At 46.1% G+C, this 16395-nt stretch overlaps 1 long non-coding RNA gene across 2 annotated transcripts; it reads right to left on the bottom strand.

Moving 5' to 3' along the window:
* Positions 1–2405: 2405 nt before the first annotated feature.
* Positions 2406–15790, bottom strand: LOC113977667. 2 transcript variants are annotated; one of them, XR_003537387.1, is made up of 5 exons: positions 15698–15790; positions 14064–14067; positions 10924–11126; positions 9250–9388; positions 4750–4778 (listed from the first exon to the last, which is right to left on the bottom strand). It is a non-coding gene; the product is annotated as an uncharacterized LOC113977667 (long non-coding RNA). The 2 variants fall into 2 exon arrangements; XR_003537388.1 differs by lacking the exons at positions 4750–4778; positions 9250–9388 and adding an exon at positions 2406–2511.
* Positions 15791–16395: the final 605 nt, after the last annotated feature.

Raw genomic sequence — 16395 nt, 5'->3', positions numbered from 1 at the left:
CCACGTGACTGCGGGGCCGGCAGAAAACCGGGGCCGGCCAGGGAGCGCGGGGACCCCCCGGCGGGGCCGCGGGACGGGCGCGGTGGGACCCCCGCGCATCCCCCGCCCCGCTCAGGTGCATCCCCGCGGGAACCCTCCCGCACCGCCCCGGCCCCGCCGTCCCCCGGGAGGTGCGGGCACCGCGGGGCTCTCCCCGAGGGACCGGTCTGGGAAAGGGGGGCTCGGGAAGCGGCTCTCCCCCGAGGAGATGGGAGGGAGCGCTTGGGAACGAGGAGGAGCTGCGCGGGGAAAGGGATGGCGGCAGAGAGAGGGTCCCTCCTGTGCTCCCACCACCCTAGAGTCCCTTCCCCGGGGTTGGGAGCCCGCTGCCAGGCCTGGGGGTTATCCCTGCTCCCTGCCCTGGGTTCCCACCCTCCCTCCAGGTTTTCTCATCCTTCTCATGCCCCTTCCCTCCCTGGCTGCCTGCATAGCTCTCTCCCCCTTCCCACCAGGTCAGGTTCCCAGACCCCCACCTGGATGTGCAGCAGGCACCTTTCCAAGGGCTGTATAAGGCCACAGCTGGCTGCTCCAGAGGGATCTCCAAGAGGAAGGATGCTCCCTGCCCCACAGTTCAACCCCAGCATTGCCCTGGGCCAGCTTTGGGGCTGAGACTAAGAGCCAGACATCCCAAGGCTTGAGACTGTTCCCAGGTGGAGTCTGGGGACAGACTGGTCTCCCAGTAGGGCACATCAACTGGGCATACTGGGATTGATGTATGAACAAGGTGTGGAGAAGGCAGCTCCAGGGAAGGACACCCTAATGAAAAGTGATGGATGCCACATACTCTGGAGACACGGAGTAGACTGAACGACCCCACAATAAATGAAGCCAACTCCACCAGGGCATCAGTCTTGCCCCTTTGCCCTGCTGGGGTGTCCCTTTGTGTTGGGCAAACCATCACCCACGGCGAGAACAGCTGGTTAATTTATGAGACCAAAAGATGTGGTCGTGGAGTGGCCATGGGAACTTCGGAGCTCATCAATTAACCACAACCAAGAACCAGCTCAGAAACGATGACTGTGAACCAGCCACGTGGCCACAAACCACCGGGCTGCCGTGCCCAAGTGTGCAGCAAGCCCACACCAGCACCTCGGCGTCCTTCCAGCGCTGCCCCAGAGCTCACACACCATCACATCACAGACGCCTCCTTTTCATATTTCACTTTTTTTTTCTTTTTTTTTTTTTTTTTTAGCTCAGACCTGACCCATGCATTAGAAAAGCCCAGGGATGTCACCGAAAGGACACGCACAGATAAAAGGCAGTGCTGACACGGTAATATCTCTGAGTTATTCCTATACCACTCCGAGTTTAAAAGAAACATCTGTTAGCAAGGTATTTGGACTATGAATCCATCAAAATTTGTGAAATATTGCTATCGCCATTTCAAACGTATCACACTGTGTGTTATTCTTAACAAGTGAAAACAATTTTGGGAGTAGCTGCTGTGCAACTTTTTAAAGTTAAATAACATTTTCATTGAAAATACTCCAGTCTATAAACAAAGTTTACACGAGGGCCTGTATAGCTCTAAAACAGACCTCTGGATCTGGAAAAGCAACGGGCTCCCTCTTTGTGGGAGCAGTTGTGCTCTTCGTCCCAAGACCTCGCTCGGATTTCGTCGGGACCGGAGAGCGGCCGTGCTGGAAACGTTTGTCCCCGAGAAATTCAGTCCCACGGCATCCAGTGCCTGATCTCTCCTAAGCCATCCCGTCAAACCGAGATCCCAAAATTCGCTTATGTAACGCTGGTTAACCGTGCCCTGCGAGGAGGTGGCCAGCTGGGGCCAGAGAGCCAGGGCAGAGCAGTGTGGTTTGGGCTCTCGTAGGAGGCAAGAGCGTATTTGAGTAGCTCCTCGGTTACTAAGAAGCATTAGTCATGGGGAAAGCTGTAGTATTTATTCCGTAAAATGTAAATACATAACCCAAACCACAAAGGAATAACCATGGATGGAAATAGTGTAGCATTTACCGAGGGAGCCGAGCTGCCTTTCTACAGGAGCTGCATTTCCTCAGCCCCATAGAGTGTAATTCACCTTGAACGGAGCTTCTGCTCCAGCCCGTGGAGTTACACATCGGCTGAACTCGGTCCAGGCACACTAAACAACCCAGTGTGTTATATATTCCAACCAAAAAAAGTGATGCCAAAACGGAGCTAAAAATACAAATGTGGAAGGTTTGAAAAGCAAACACTGCTTAATTCAGCAGTGGATGCAACTTTAAAGATCCAGGACATCAAAAATAGAAACATTGTGTCTGTGCTCAAGGCAAGGCTCACCTCCCTCTGATTACATGGGTGAAGAGGGGGTTGGTGGGGTTCTTGCCTGCGATTCGGTCCCAGCCCTACTTGGGGTTCTGCAGCCAGGTTTTTTCCCCTCTGTCCTCTGTGAAAAACCTTCTGGGAATCTCTGCACCTTGTCAGCAAGACCATTGGTCTCCTCTGGAAGCAAAGAACCAGGTCACTGGGGACCTCACCCTGCAAAGAATGGCCAGACAAGGAGATGATTCATCATGGGCAGACCTCGGCTGTGACAGAAGACTTTGTTGGTGGCAGCAAGAATCCCGGGAACCCACAGGTCTCCTGGAGCCCCAGTGCCCAGCTCTGCTCACAGAGGTCACCAGCTGAGGGGCAATTATTTGTTCTCTTTTGTTTCAATCTGGTTATCATGGATTTGCCCAGACGTGTTCCTGATAAAATCCCAGCCACACACACCTGACCCATTTCCAGCACTGTAGGTTGATGTTCAGCACCTCTAGAAATTAGGCCAGCTCTGTTTACAAGGAAAACTTCTCCTCTAATGGCAGCATTTCAGGAGATGCCTCTGGTCTCGGACCTTCCCAAACCAGTTCTTGCATCCTATGTTATTTTTAGAGCAGCTGCACCTTTTTTTGGGCTCTAAAGTTTGCAAACAACCCGCCTTGAGGAAAAAAAAAATAAAAGAACTTGTCTCACCAGATTTGTGCTTGAGCAGAAACAAGCCTAAAACCATAAATAAATAAATAAAGGCATATGTCAGAGACGTTTTAATGACATGAATTACAGGATGCCCATAAGTGTGCTCAGATCAATTCCCTCCTACCCTTTCCTTTCAGCTGCCTAAGCTTGTCAATTAAAACAAAGGGAACTGAGCAAACAACTCCAAGGGATTATGTTTTCCAAAGTAGCTCTTCACTAAAGAGCTGGACTAGGACTGGTAAAAACAAGTGCAGCTGCTTGAATGGTGAAAGGAACATTTTTTACAACCACTCTGAGATTTTCATGATTTCTCTGAGTGCTTCAGAGCTGGCCTGTTCTACCACAATTTTCTGCCTCCTCTTGAATAAATAAATTCATACTTCTCCTAAAACACAGGACTGGGCCCAGCTTGGACTCTATTTCTGCTTTACATTAAAGTGTCTCTGCTGAGGTGTCAGGACCACGTCTAGAACCACTCCTGAGCTAAGAAGAGAATCAGGTTCAGCATTGCTGTTTTATTCCAAACAGGTTTTTGGTTTTTTTGGTTTTTTTTACAAATCCCTACAAAAACACTGTGTGGGAACATTAAAATAATGCAGTTCTAAAAAGGCAGTCTTTGGTAATCAGACACATGGCAGTCGGAACAGTAGGATTGTCTGCTCTTTCCTGTTTTTAAGGATGATTTTTATTGTTTGAAGAACGCTATTAAAAGGTTGAGTGTCCCACGCAGGGAGAACCTTAAATTGCTGTTACTTGACTTGTTCACTTTGTCACTATTCAAAGATCCCCAAGACTGAGCAAGGCTAGAAATGTTCATACAGGGAGTGTCTGTCTTCTGCTGCAAGACTCTGAGGTCTCTGCTGATAAATATTGTTCCTTTAGAGATGCTGGTGCCTCAAAATTAGGAGGTTTCTTTCAGGTTGGAGGCTCTTTCAGGTTGGACACGAGGAAGAATTCCTTCACAGAAAGTGTGGTTAGGTGTTTGCATGGGCTGCCCATGGAGGTGATGGAATCACCATCCCTGGAGGTGTTCAAGAAATAACTTGGTGCTCTGGTCTAGTTGACAAGGTGGTGATGGGTCAAAGGTTGGACCCGATGATCCTGGAGCTCTTTTCCAGCCTTAATGATCCTGGAATTCTGTGATTAGGAAGTGCTTCAGCAACACGACTCATGAAATGAAGGCAGAGCCATTTGAATGGCCTGTTGTGAACATTCCCCTGAAGTGTGTTAGAAACACATCTGTTTTAAAATCATCTACACATCGACTGGTTTCCTCAGTTGATGTTACAAGAAGAATACGCACTGATCTCATGCAGCTCTTGGAAAGAATCCTTACCTTTAGCCCACGTTCACTGTATTACTCCCCGCTCCATCAAAGCCCCATCCCTGAGAAGCAAGGGGGACCTCCAGAAGGCGAAGAACACATTCCTCCTGCTCTGAAATTGTGGCTGGTACTAATAAAGACCATCGCTCCTCTAACGAGCGCCATCCGGCCATATGGCCATCGGAGATAAGCAGATTCAGTTTGGATCTGATGAGTCATGGATACTTCTGGAGAATACCACAAGTGCTGGCAGCTCCCTGGCCTTGCAAACCACTCCAGTGTGTCTCTAGTACTGATCCGTGGCTCTGTCTGAGTCCTGCTGCGACTCTGATATTTCCACACAACCGCTGGGTGCCGACATTTGTTTTTGTCCTTTAATTGTAGCTCGAGATCTGCCATCAGCAGAAGCTTCAATGATCTCAAACACTACTCCGAGGTGTAAATTAGCAGAGCAGGACATCTGCTGCAGAAACAGTTCACACCAGCTCTATTAGACTTTCAGCAATAGCAAAGGACTTTACAGGCAGGTGTTATTGCAAGTGCTGGGAAACGTCAGCACGTGGATGAATTCCGAATTTGTTAATGTGAACATCCTCACCTCAAAGCAGAGAGGAAGGATTCTGCCATGGGCTCCCTGTTGGGAAACATGGATATGCCCTGTGGCCTCCATCTTCAGCAACAATAAACTGGTGGGGTTTGTTTGTACCCGTTGCCTGGTGACAAGGTGCATACCCACAATTAATCATCATTCTTAGAAAGTGCTCACTGATCAAACTTACACAGTGGGTGTGGATGAGCAGAGCATGAGCCTCCCACAGACACACAAAAAGATGGTTTCTGAAGGAAAGGCTCCTGCTCATACAATCATTGAATATGCTGAGCTGGAAGGGACCCACAAGGATCATCCAGGGCCATCCTGGCCCTGCACAGGACACTCCAACAATCCCACCCTGTCCCTGAGAGCGTTGTTCAAACACTCTTGGAGCTCTGGCAGCCCTGGGGCAAGAACCTTTTCCTAATATCCAGCCTAAACCTCCCCTGACACAGCTGCAGTCCTTCCTGACAAACCTTTTAGCAGGACCTACTTAACGACAGCACGTCAAGGCTCTCTGTTCTATAATTGATAAAGCAAGCTAACGAGTAAGGTGTTAGCTGGGTTTATTTTCAAGGTAGAGACATTCTTACTTACTGTTACCTGCTCTGCTTCCTTCTGGGGCAAAGAAAAACCAGTGTAAGCAGAATCAAAGCCCACCTCCTCTCCCAAACAGCTACGACTCAAAAGCACCTGAGCAGGGGCACAGTTTGTGCCAACAGCAGCAAAACCTGATTTAATTTCTGTCTCTTTTCTAAATAAACAATTATTTGTTTTCCCCTTCACTGCTTCCATCATACACAGGCACTGACTCAGCAGCCCAAAGGGGGACTTTAGCTACCTGGGAAGTTCAAAGGCCATAGGTTTGGTGCAGTGCTGCAAGTACTGGGATGCCTAAAGGAAGGTTGGCCTAATGATGAAGGAGTTAATTTGGACTTCAGAAGGTCTAGGTTCAGCTTTGTGCTTCTGTGGCAGTGGCTGAATCACCAGGAACCTATTTTATCCAAGTGGCTAAGCATATGCTAAACAGTGAAGAGTAATTAAAAAACATGGAGGCAATTAGAATTAAAGGCATGTCAGAGCCTCCACTCTGGAAGAACAAGAGCATTTTGCACCATTCTCCGAAATGAATAAAAAATAAACTTTAGCTCTAAACAGGTCCTCAAATTCCAACCTGACAAACAAAAGGCTTTCAAACCATTTCAGTAGGACTCCAGCCCTCGGGAACATATTGGAAGAGTTACATGACATGGAGACTCCGTATGATCCCTCCTTTACAGCACTTGGAACAAAGGTTGTACCGCCCCGTCCATCCTGGAGAGACACCCGGTGATTCACTTCTCATCCACGGCAGGAGAAGAAGAAGAAGAAGAAGAAGAAGGGAAGAAGAAGCAAAACCGACCATGCCTGGAAACGAGAGATTAAACACATTGTAGTTTCCAGCATTTTCCAGAAATAGCCATCAGGGCTTTACATTACTGGCTGGCAGCCCGTGAACTGAAGGGAGGCCAATTTCTTGACCTGCAGGTTTCAGTGCAAAGACAGTCTGTCCTCCCTGATACCTTATCCAAACGATGTGGGCAAACCAGCGCTGTACGTGTGTTCCGTGCGTGTCTAATCCCACAGGCAAACCAGCCTTTCCATTAAAGGATGTTTTCAGGATCTGCACTTGTTTTATTTCTTAAAATACCCGTCACCAAACACCTTACGGAGGGATAAAACTGAGGAACTGGCTCATCAAAAAAAAAAAAAAGAAAAAAAAAGAGGAGAAGAGGGACTTTTGGGAAAGGAATATCTAAAAGTCAGTTGGAAGAGGGAAAAAAACTGAAATGGCAAAAAGGGAGCGAGTCTGGAGACATCTCATATCTCACTCCCTCTTACATATGAAGGCACCTCGGAAGTGAGGGGGTGGTTGCCCCCACAGAGCTCCACCTGGGCAGAGGGTTTATGGACCCCAGAGGATCAGCAGGAAGACAGAGCAGGAGAGAAAATCGATATGGGAAAGAAGTGAAAACCAAGAAGGCAAATTCGGTCTGGGCAAAGGGCCAAGGCAAGGCCAAGTGCAATTCTAGAAAACAGGACCGAAGTCAGAGGCCCCAAGGTGTCATGACAGGCTCGCACTAGTCTGCAGTGACAACCCAGAATGACACACCTGGCAGGTGCACAGCATCCCCCAGACGTGAAGAGAAACAGCCCCAAACCTAGATTTTTGAACTAAAGTCCCAGGATGGAGGGTCTAAACCAGCAGTTCCTACTTGAGCAGGATCCGGGCTTAGCATAGCACTGGTATCTCCCAGTCCCAGCCCTCTGGGCACACTGGAGTCACACACTGATGTTACACTTTGAGTCAGGGAAAGCAGAACTAAGTCAGAGCTATTTCCCTGAGGACCTGTTTGTTCCCCTGGTTGCACCCTGCATTCCTGCCTGTTCCACCTCTGTCCTGCTGACTCTGCTGCCTTTTCCCACCCTCTGTACACATACCTGATAGAGCAACAAGCCTCAGAACCAGGTATTGTGTGCACCACCACACCCCAATTCGAAGAAATATTGCAAAAAGCAAATGTGCAACGTCATTTATAAAATTGGCATCAGCTTACAAACGTTCCTCACAAAGACCCAACACAGAGGTAAGTCCATGGCTGCCAAAAAGTCACCTGTCCTGCCTCCAGAAGCCCTCAGCAAGTCACTTCATATCCCATCATTCCTTCCCTACATAATACTTGGTGCAGAGACAAAGTGAGCAGGAAATCCTGCTGTCCATCCACTCCAGACCACGCTGAGCATGGGAAAGGCAGAAGAGAAGCTGAGTGGGGTTGGGGCTTAAGGGACTGCAAGATAAAAATGAAGAGGATTAAGGCAGGATTTGAGGAGCAGAGGATAAAATGAGAAGGTCAAAGAGGACTTAGAGTCCATGAGTATTGTCTTGAGTCAGGCATAGTGGAGACAAACCCCAGATCCAAAGCACAAATTTGCAGCCATGAAAGGTGAGCTTGACAGAATCTCTCTCAGTGTGGTGCCATGAGAGGTGCCATTTAACAAGGGCATGAAGTGACAGGACAAGAAAGCAACAGCTTTAAGCTGAAGGAGGATGAGTTTAGATCAGACATTAGGAAGAAATTCTTCCCTCTGAGGGTGGTGAGGCCCTGGCACAGGTTGCCCAGAGAAGCTGTGGCTGCCCCAGCCCTGGAAGGGTCCAAGGCCAGGTTGGAGCAACCTGGTCTAGTGGAAGGTGTCCCTGCCCATGGCAAGGGGATGGAATGAGATGGTCTTTAAGGTCCCTTCCAACCCAAACCATTCTGGGATTCTATGAGGCAGCTTGGACTTGCAAAGCTGCCATGTGGTTCATTTCCCTCTCTTGGCACCACTGGCACCCACCAGAACAGCCACCATTCCTTTTTCAAGGGTTCCCCAGCTGGTAAGTCACCAAGAGCCCATGAGGAGACCACCACAGAGGAGGTGCCTTGAAATGAATGGCACAACTGGATCACTTCCATCTTGTTTTCTGCTGGGGGAGATGCACTGGAAGCAGGTGCCTGAATACATCTACAAGCTTGAGAATGGCTATGATCTGGGGGCTGAACAAGAGCCTCCAGAAATTTGGAGACCTAACCAGTGTGCCTGTACTTGCAGGAGGTGCACAGCTCTGCTGCCCAGGGGTATCTCCAAATCCACTCTCCACCCTTTCCAGAACACAGAATTTATCTCACCTCACATCATCCCTTCCCTGTCCACACAGGACCACCCTCCTGGGCAAAAAATCCTTTCACCCAAACCAGCAAAACTCAAAGTCCAGCCTGAAAAAAACAACCCAACAAAAAACCACAGCCAGTGGACAAAAGACATTTTTAAAATAAAAACTAAGCAAAGGCTGGGCTCTGTTCTGTTGCTCAAGGCATGTAAATGCTCTGTTCCTACATTTCAGACTCTTCCCAGCAACAGGGCTCCCAAAGCACTTTGTCTCTACAGGGTGAGCAGCTCCATGTCTCCCATGGCAGAGGGCACACAGAGTGATCTGGTTCGTGTTACTGAGCAGGATCAGATGATAGATGAAGATCCATGATGCTGAGCAGCAGCTCACAGGTCAAAGTCTTTTCCTTCTGTCTGAAAATCCTCCTGCACCTTTCTTTTCCAAAGTAAGTAGAGGCCCTTCATTCTCCAAGGACTTTTGTTGCTACCAAGCTTTATGTACTTACACATCCCTGCACGAGCAAGATTTTAGCACAAGGGCATTGGCTCAGTATGTTTCAGCTCACGTGATTTTTTTAGAATCAATTCTTTTGCAAAACTGTTCATTTTACTGGCTCGTGAGACATGAATTGTAAATCCAGCCAAAAAAACCTACCCTGCATCCCTGGGTCTTAGGAAATGCAGATTTGTCACTTTTCAGTCTCTTTGTATGCTGTTAAATTTTCCTCTGTAATTTTATGCTGCTCAAACACCCAATGACCTAAATGGTCCCAGGAAAGAGGAATTGGCTTCCTCTGGGGGGGAAAAAAAAAAGAAAAAAAAAGGGGAAAAAAAGAGGTGTTTATTAGCAATTTAACCTACCTGACTTGTTTAAAGTGTTATCAGAATGCAACCACCTACTTTCTTTTCTTCATTTTCACTTGATATCCAAGATTTGCCTGAATTGAGAATGTCTAAAGCCTCAGGCATGATCCTGGGTGTTCTCAAGACTTAAATGCCACTGCTTAAAGAGTTAAAGATCTAGATGGCTGCACTAAGAGGATGATAAACTAATCACTCAGTCACTGCTGGTGAGCCTGGTGTCATTTACTGAAACATGGAATGCATTTAACAATGTAAGAGAAACTCCATGCAGTGCAAAAGCCAAAGATGATTGTTTGATTGTCAGGGTTTACTTTGGAGAAAGTCCTCAGTCTAATTACCTTAGTTTGAGCAACAGAAGTATTTTTACCCTCCTTGAAGAAATTAACATTTTCCTTTCAAGTCAATGGGTTGATTTGGGGTTTTTTAACTCTACTAAGGACTGCAGATTCTATTCAGGGGACTACAAAAAAATTTAGGACAGGGGCTAGGTAGGAGAAATAATTCTTCCAGGGAACAAGTAAGAAATGTTTCCTATGATCACAATCATGAGAAAAGTAGAAATAATAATTAGAATACTAGTACTGCACATCTACCTGCTGATTTGTGTCTTCTAGTTCTGTGAAATGACTGAAAAGGACAGGTCTTGGCACTCAACAGAAATACATATCTAAAAGCCAGGCTCTGGTTTGGTGTTATTGTAAGAAAATGTTTTAAATCCTTTTGCCTGCAATCTTTGAACCATGAAGGAAGAGAAAGACCAGGTCCAACATTTTGGTTTTGCACTTTAGGATTTAGTGAAGACTGGCATTTTTTTCTCTAGCTTTAAAATCAGTTAAAGACCAAGATACCAAACATGAATAAAACATTAATGGGATTTTGTGGGGCTCACCCAGTGAGCATCCAAACTGCAAATAATATCACTTTATTCTCTTTGACTCTATTAAACTTAGAACAGGACAACTCCATTGTGCTGGCAGTTGGTACAGAACCCTTTCCCAACATACCAAACCCCAGAGCTGCTGCCAGTGGATACCACCAGAAGCTTTTCCACTGATGGGAAAGTAAGGCCTGGAGTGACAGAGTAAAAAGAAGGTGTGACCATAACTCATCACTGTAGATCAGTGTCACTCTGACCCAGCAATAACAGACAGTGCAGTGACATCAGCACCCACTGACAGCTAATCCATCTCCCAGAGACTCTGGATGGGTGCTCTGATGTGGCCACAGCACATCCTTGCACACCAATGTCAATTTGACCTGGTAAACACAAGTAATAATAGAAGAGGAAGCAATATCAGCTTAGCAAGCCTTAACTGCTTACCAGTTCTCCAGAGACTCTCGTGGGCACTCTGCTCCCCAGCTGGGACAAAGCTTGTCCCATGGCCCTGCTACCATGACCCAAATGACTTCCAAGGAGGAGGAGGAGGAGAAGGAGGAAGCAGAAACACTTTCTAATGACACCTACCTTCATGACAAGCCTAACAAGATGCCACATGATCATTTTCCCCACTGGGTGATGGCTGATGGCTCAGGCAGTTCTGCTGACCTCGGTTAGCACGGTCTCTGAAGAAGTGAGGAAAGCTTCAGCCTGACCCAGAGGATCAAAATCCAGGTGTATGGGTGGAAATTCAGCTGGTCAAATAGAGAAGTCTCCAGCATTGCCTCATCCTGAAATGAACATCAAAAATAGATCAGATTACTCTCAAGCAGTGGCTATTTCCCTGCCTAAAAAGAGAATCCAAATGAGTAAGTCAGGTGTTGCTGTAGAGACTGTAGAGATGTAAAGGCAGCAAAGATAAATGCTATTCAAAGGAACCTGCTGTTCCTGTTGTGTAAACCTTTCCCTCTACAAAGAGGCAACATTTTCCTGAGGAACTGTGTGACAACACTTAACCTCACTGCACTGTGTGAAAGACAGAGCAAACACTTTGAGATCAGTGGGACCAAGAAATGTTTTTTTACAAGGGCCTGGAGTGACAGGACAGGGAGAATGGCTTTAAACTGACAGAGGGAGGGGTTAGATTGGAGATTAGGAAGAAATTCTTGTCTCTGAGGGTGGTGAGGCCCTGGCACAGGTTGCCCAGAGAAGCTGTGGCTGCCCCATCCCTGGAAGTGTTCAAGGCCAGGATGGACGAGGCTTGGAACAACCTGGTGTAGTGGAAGGTGTCCCTGCCCATGGCAGGGGGTGGAATGAGACGAGCTTTAAGGTCCCTTCCAACCCAAACCATTCTGGGATTTTATCATAAGAACTGGGGAACTTTCGAAATACACTCGCAGCTCCACAGACCACAATTGTTACTGCAGAGAGAACTGTTTCTACTTCATCTGTACGTGCATGATTTTAAGATCTGAAAAACTGCTGCTCTCGTACTTCTCAGCAGCTAATAAAAACCCTTGTTAGCAACATCTGGATACAAGATAAGGGAACCTTGCAAAGAAACATGAGGTATTCAACAGGTTTCTGCAGTGGGTTCATCATCAGTTCTCTGAGGACTTTGCTCCAAAATCCACTGAGGTGTTGGGGTGTTTTTCCATTGACTTCATTGGGCTCCGAACCAAGAAGTAAAGCCTCCCTGCTGTGGTTTGGACATTTATTTGTGTTTGATCTGTAATAGGATCTTTCATTTCTCTTATTCCTGTAAAAACAAATAAAGCCAGAGCACAAGAAAGCAACTAAACACGTGCTTAGCTTTAAGCATATCCCTAAACCCATTCAGTTAAAGTCCTTAATTCTAAGGAGTCCTGGGAAAGAAAAGCACATGCTTAAAGTTAAGCACATGCTTGGGGTCTTTGCTAATTAGTGATGGCCCTGTGTCTCACACAAATCTCATCTTAGAGTATCTGGGATTTTAGGGTCCATATGGGAGAAATTACATGGAGACCATCTCAGAAGTGCAAATTTTAGTATTGCATCTGATGCTGGAAGCCTGCCTTTAATGCCTTTAAGATTGATTCTGTTAAAACACCATTTACAACTGGTTGAGGGAAGTAGAGTTCCTTAGATATTTGTAAAAATGAGAATATCTAAAACCAGAACCTTTCCTTGGCTATTACTACAACGCCGTCCCATCAGGATGACCTAACTCAGCAAAGCAGAACTGCTTTTTGGAATGGATGTGCTTAGTGGCACCTCAAGAGCAAAAATGTCTCACTTCAGCCAAAGTACTGTCCCTGGCCTCCTTCACTCTGCTTAGAGGAAGCACTCATGCATCCTCTAGAGTCTGGCTCTTGGAAGATAAGTGAGCCTTTACCTTTGGGTCAGACAGAATATGGAAGAGCATTCCCAGTAGTCTGCACAGAGCTAAAAGCATTTTTCTTCATCACACCATGATTATTTTGGACCTCTCCTAAAGTGTGAGAACTCTCAGTTATCTTGACCACAGACAAGGCCTGAATTTAATATGCCTGACAGGTCAAATCAGTGCTGTCTCTGATGAGAGGACATTTGGGAAGTTTCTTCACAAAACACATGCCAGCTAACAGGAAACCTCTCACCTTTCAACATCTCCTCTGCCAGGACAGGAACTTGTCTTTCTGTGGTTCCCACACTCCATCTCTTTTAATGCATCTTCCTGAACTAATTTTCAAGGTGCATCAGTGCACTCAACTTCAGATGCTCTTGGACTTTCAGCTCTCTCTATAAAATTTTATGCTGTCCCATGTTTATAGGTTCATTATTCTGCAGCCTGAACAACAAGGCCATGTTTCTGTGTCCATTAGTGAGGGATCTGGATCAGATGTTAGCACACAACACTTCTCTCAGCTTAGCCAAAGCACGCAGCCTGGTGCTCCCACTGGCTTTACTATTTATACAGGCTGTGGAAAGACAGGTGATGTCTGAACCCCGCATAAAGCCTTCAGAGGAATATTTTTTGAATGCTTTACATCATGTGGCTGCAGCGTCTTTGATCTGAAACTAGATTTACCACAGCTTCACACTTATCTCTGAGGAACAGAGAAACTGTGAGTCGATGCATCAACCATCCAAACCACCAAGGACAAAAGGCTGCTGCAGGCTGTGCTTGCCTTGGAGCCTTGTCCTCCATAATCCACAGTCTAGATAAACACCTAAAATAACCTCAGCCCAGCCCATGGTGTTTTAAGGATGGAAAGGAGGATAAACACAGGGAACTTCTCTTGAGTCCTTCTGCAGCCCCAGTTTTTAACATGGCAATCTCCTTAACTCCTTGACTCTTCAGTGCCAAAGACCCAGCTCATAGTGACTCCACAGAAGAGATCAAAATTTTGCAAGAGACATCAGATCCCCCTTCTCTCGACCACAAAACAGTAGACCCAAAGCAAAAGGTCCCAGGATGTCCATCCAACAATAATCCATTTCCAGTCACTGGCCCTAAACTCTGAGGCACCCTCCTGAATCAGCTATTGCACAAATATGTCCTGATTGCAGAATTACTGTAGCTTAGGGCCTGCTGGATCAAATATCTTGATCCAACACTTTTGTGAACCCTTACTCTGCGACAGCTATTCCCTCTTCCCTCAGTTTCATGATCCAGTCAGTGGTCAAGGCAAGGTAGAGCTTTTAAAAGGACTTGGTCTGAGGCGTTTGGTCATGAGTGGGGTGTTATACAGAGACTAATAACCCACAGAGCTGATGAAGAGGATGAGTTAGACTTCTGGGCTCCAGTAGATTCCTGCACTGAGGGATGGCTGAACACGGGAGCAGCAGGAGTCTTCTCCTTGTCAAAAAAATCACCCTTACAGAGAAAATCACTGGCAATCCTTAGACTAGTCTTTTCTACAAGATGGATTTTCAGCTGGACTACAGCCTTGGATGGTTTTTGCAGCTGAAACAGTTGTACTGGTATTTCCAATGTCCTCTGAGCAGCCCATGTAATAAAGGAGAATACTACAAGCAAAACAGAAGGTAAATACTCATCAGCATCTTCTGTGCTGAGTCTCTGATTGCATGAAATGTCTCCAAGAGTTATGAGCCACTCTTCAACCATTTTTGGGGGATTGACTACACCACTTGTTGGAGAACAAGGGTTGATATCACTGCTGGAAAGCTGATTTTAGAAAGTCTGCATGAAGGACAATTTAAAATTACCTCTGTGGTACTTTCCCAATGCTTTCCCAGAGACCACTCTGCTTACAGCCTGTGGAAATGGAATCCTGTCTTCCTTCTGGTAGCAAATATGTAAAAAAGTTTCCCAAGAAAATTGGGGAAAGAAAATTGTGTTCAATATACTTCCTAAACCCAAAGAAGAATGGAAGGCTGTACTCTCAGCAGACCTCAGAAAATTCACTTCTTTCACCACCAGATTCCTGTTCCCAATGCTAACTCTAACCTCTCTGTTTCCCTTCCTTTCCACACAAGATTGATTCACAGAACTTGATTTAAAGGATGTTTATTTCCATAACAAAAATGATCAGGGGTCTAGAAAACATGACCTATGAGGAAAGATTGAAAGAATTGGGTTTGTTTAGTCTAGAGAAGAAAAGACTGAGGGGGAGACATGATAACAGCCTTCAACTATGTAAAAGGTTGATGCAGATAGGAAGGTAATAAATTGTTCTCTGTGTCCACTGGGTATAAGACAAGAAATAATGGGTTTAAATTGCAGCAAGGAGGATATAGGTCAAACATTAGACACGTTTCCTAAGAGGAAGGACAGGTGAGAACTGGAATAAATTAGTCAAGGAGCTACAGACTCTCCTGTCACCAGGAATGGCTCAAACCTGGCAAGTCTTGCCTCGGGGTAGAGGGATAGACCATCTCTCAAGGTCCTCTCTGCCCGTTTTCCTACTCGTCTGTATTTATACCAGTCAAAATGATCAAAAATATCTTTGTTCCATAGAAAGGAAAGAGAAAATCTTTCTTGAACACCCCCCCACCGGAGGTTTTTTACTGCTGGTTTTATCTGTAGTTACAGTGCATTTGAAGGCACCCACATTTCTTTCTATTTAAGCAGTTAACTAAAGGACTATTTTTACAGATCCACCCCCCCCTGCACATGTTTTCTCTCATGGTTCATGCCATAAAATGATATGTCAGCACCCTGTTCAAACGCTTTCCTCCAGGTGAGAGGTGCAGGACTCCCAGACAAGTAAATCCTGTCCTATCTGGACCCAGCCAGTGAGAACATCATCTGACTGAGGGAGGTTCCTCCACCTCAGGTCCTCGGGTCTCATGTACAGCCACAACTGTACATACCACACCCCACACTCTGCTTAAAATGAGTGTTTTCCAGGAAACATGTGGAATTAGGCTCCCAGACCAGGCACTGATGGGTAACCTTGGCAGCCAGGATCCCTCTCCTCCTGAGGTGGGAAGCTCAACCCTACAGCATGGATTGGGTTTGGATTTTCTACTCCAACTCTGCTGGTACCAGTTGTGTCAACCCCTCCAGTTCACCTCCGGTGCAAAGGACAACAGAGTTAAAAAGCAACCTCTCTGTCCAGTGAAAAAAACAGAAATATAATTATTCAATGTTGAAGGAAATCTCCATGTTAATGCCTCAAGCAAACCAGGGTGGTTCCAGAACATGGAAAGGTTAAACATTAAGCTCCAAAGTAGAAGACAGTAATTAATCTTCAAATCTGTCTTTGTCTCTTTCCCCCATTCCCACTCTGTCCAAAGGGTCTGATGCCATGGACAGCAAGGAGACATTTTCCTTTAGGCACCAAACTTTAAAGAAGCAAAATGGTTCTGGATCCACTCATGACTTTTTTTGTGTCATCTGCAGAGCAAAATTATCCAACTTGAGGCACAGCATCTTCTGCCATTTACACCTTAATAAACCTTTTGTGATGCAGTTTCTTCATTATTTTATTTTTCAAATGGCATTAAAATTAACTTACCTGTGGAACTTTTTTTACTTAAGGACAACCATCACAATTCAGTCTGATAAAAATGTTTCATGTAGCTGTCCCAGACACCATAAAACATAGTTTTAGAGTGGTCAAGCTTAAAGGT

The sequence above is a fragment of the Neopelma chrysocephalum genome, unplaced genomic scaffold, assembly GCF_003984885.1.
Source record: "Neopelma chrysocephalum unplaced genomic scaffold, ASM398488v2 Primary Assembly neopelma1_253, whole genome shotgun sequence".
Classification (NCBI taxonomy): domain Eukaryota; kingdom Metazoa; phylum Chordata; class Aves; order Passeriformes; family Pipridae; genus Neopelma; species Neopelma chrysocephalum.
This window is presented reverse-complemented; position numbering and strand designations above follow the sequence as displayed.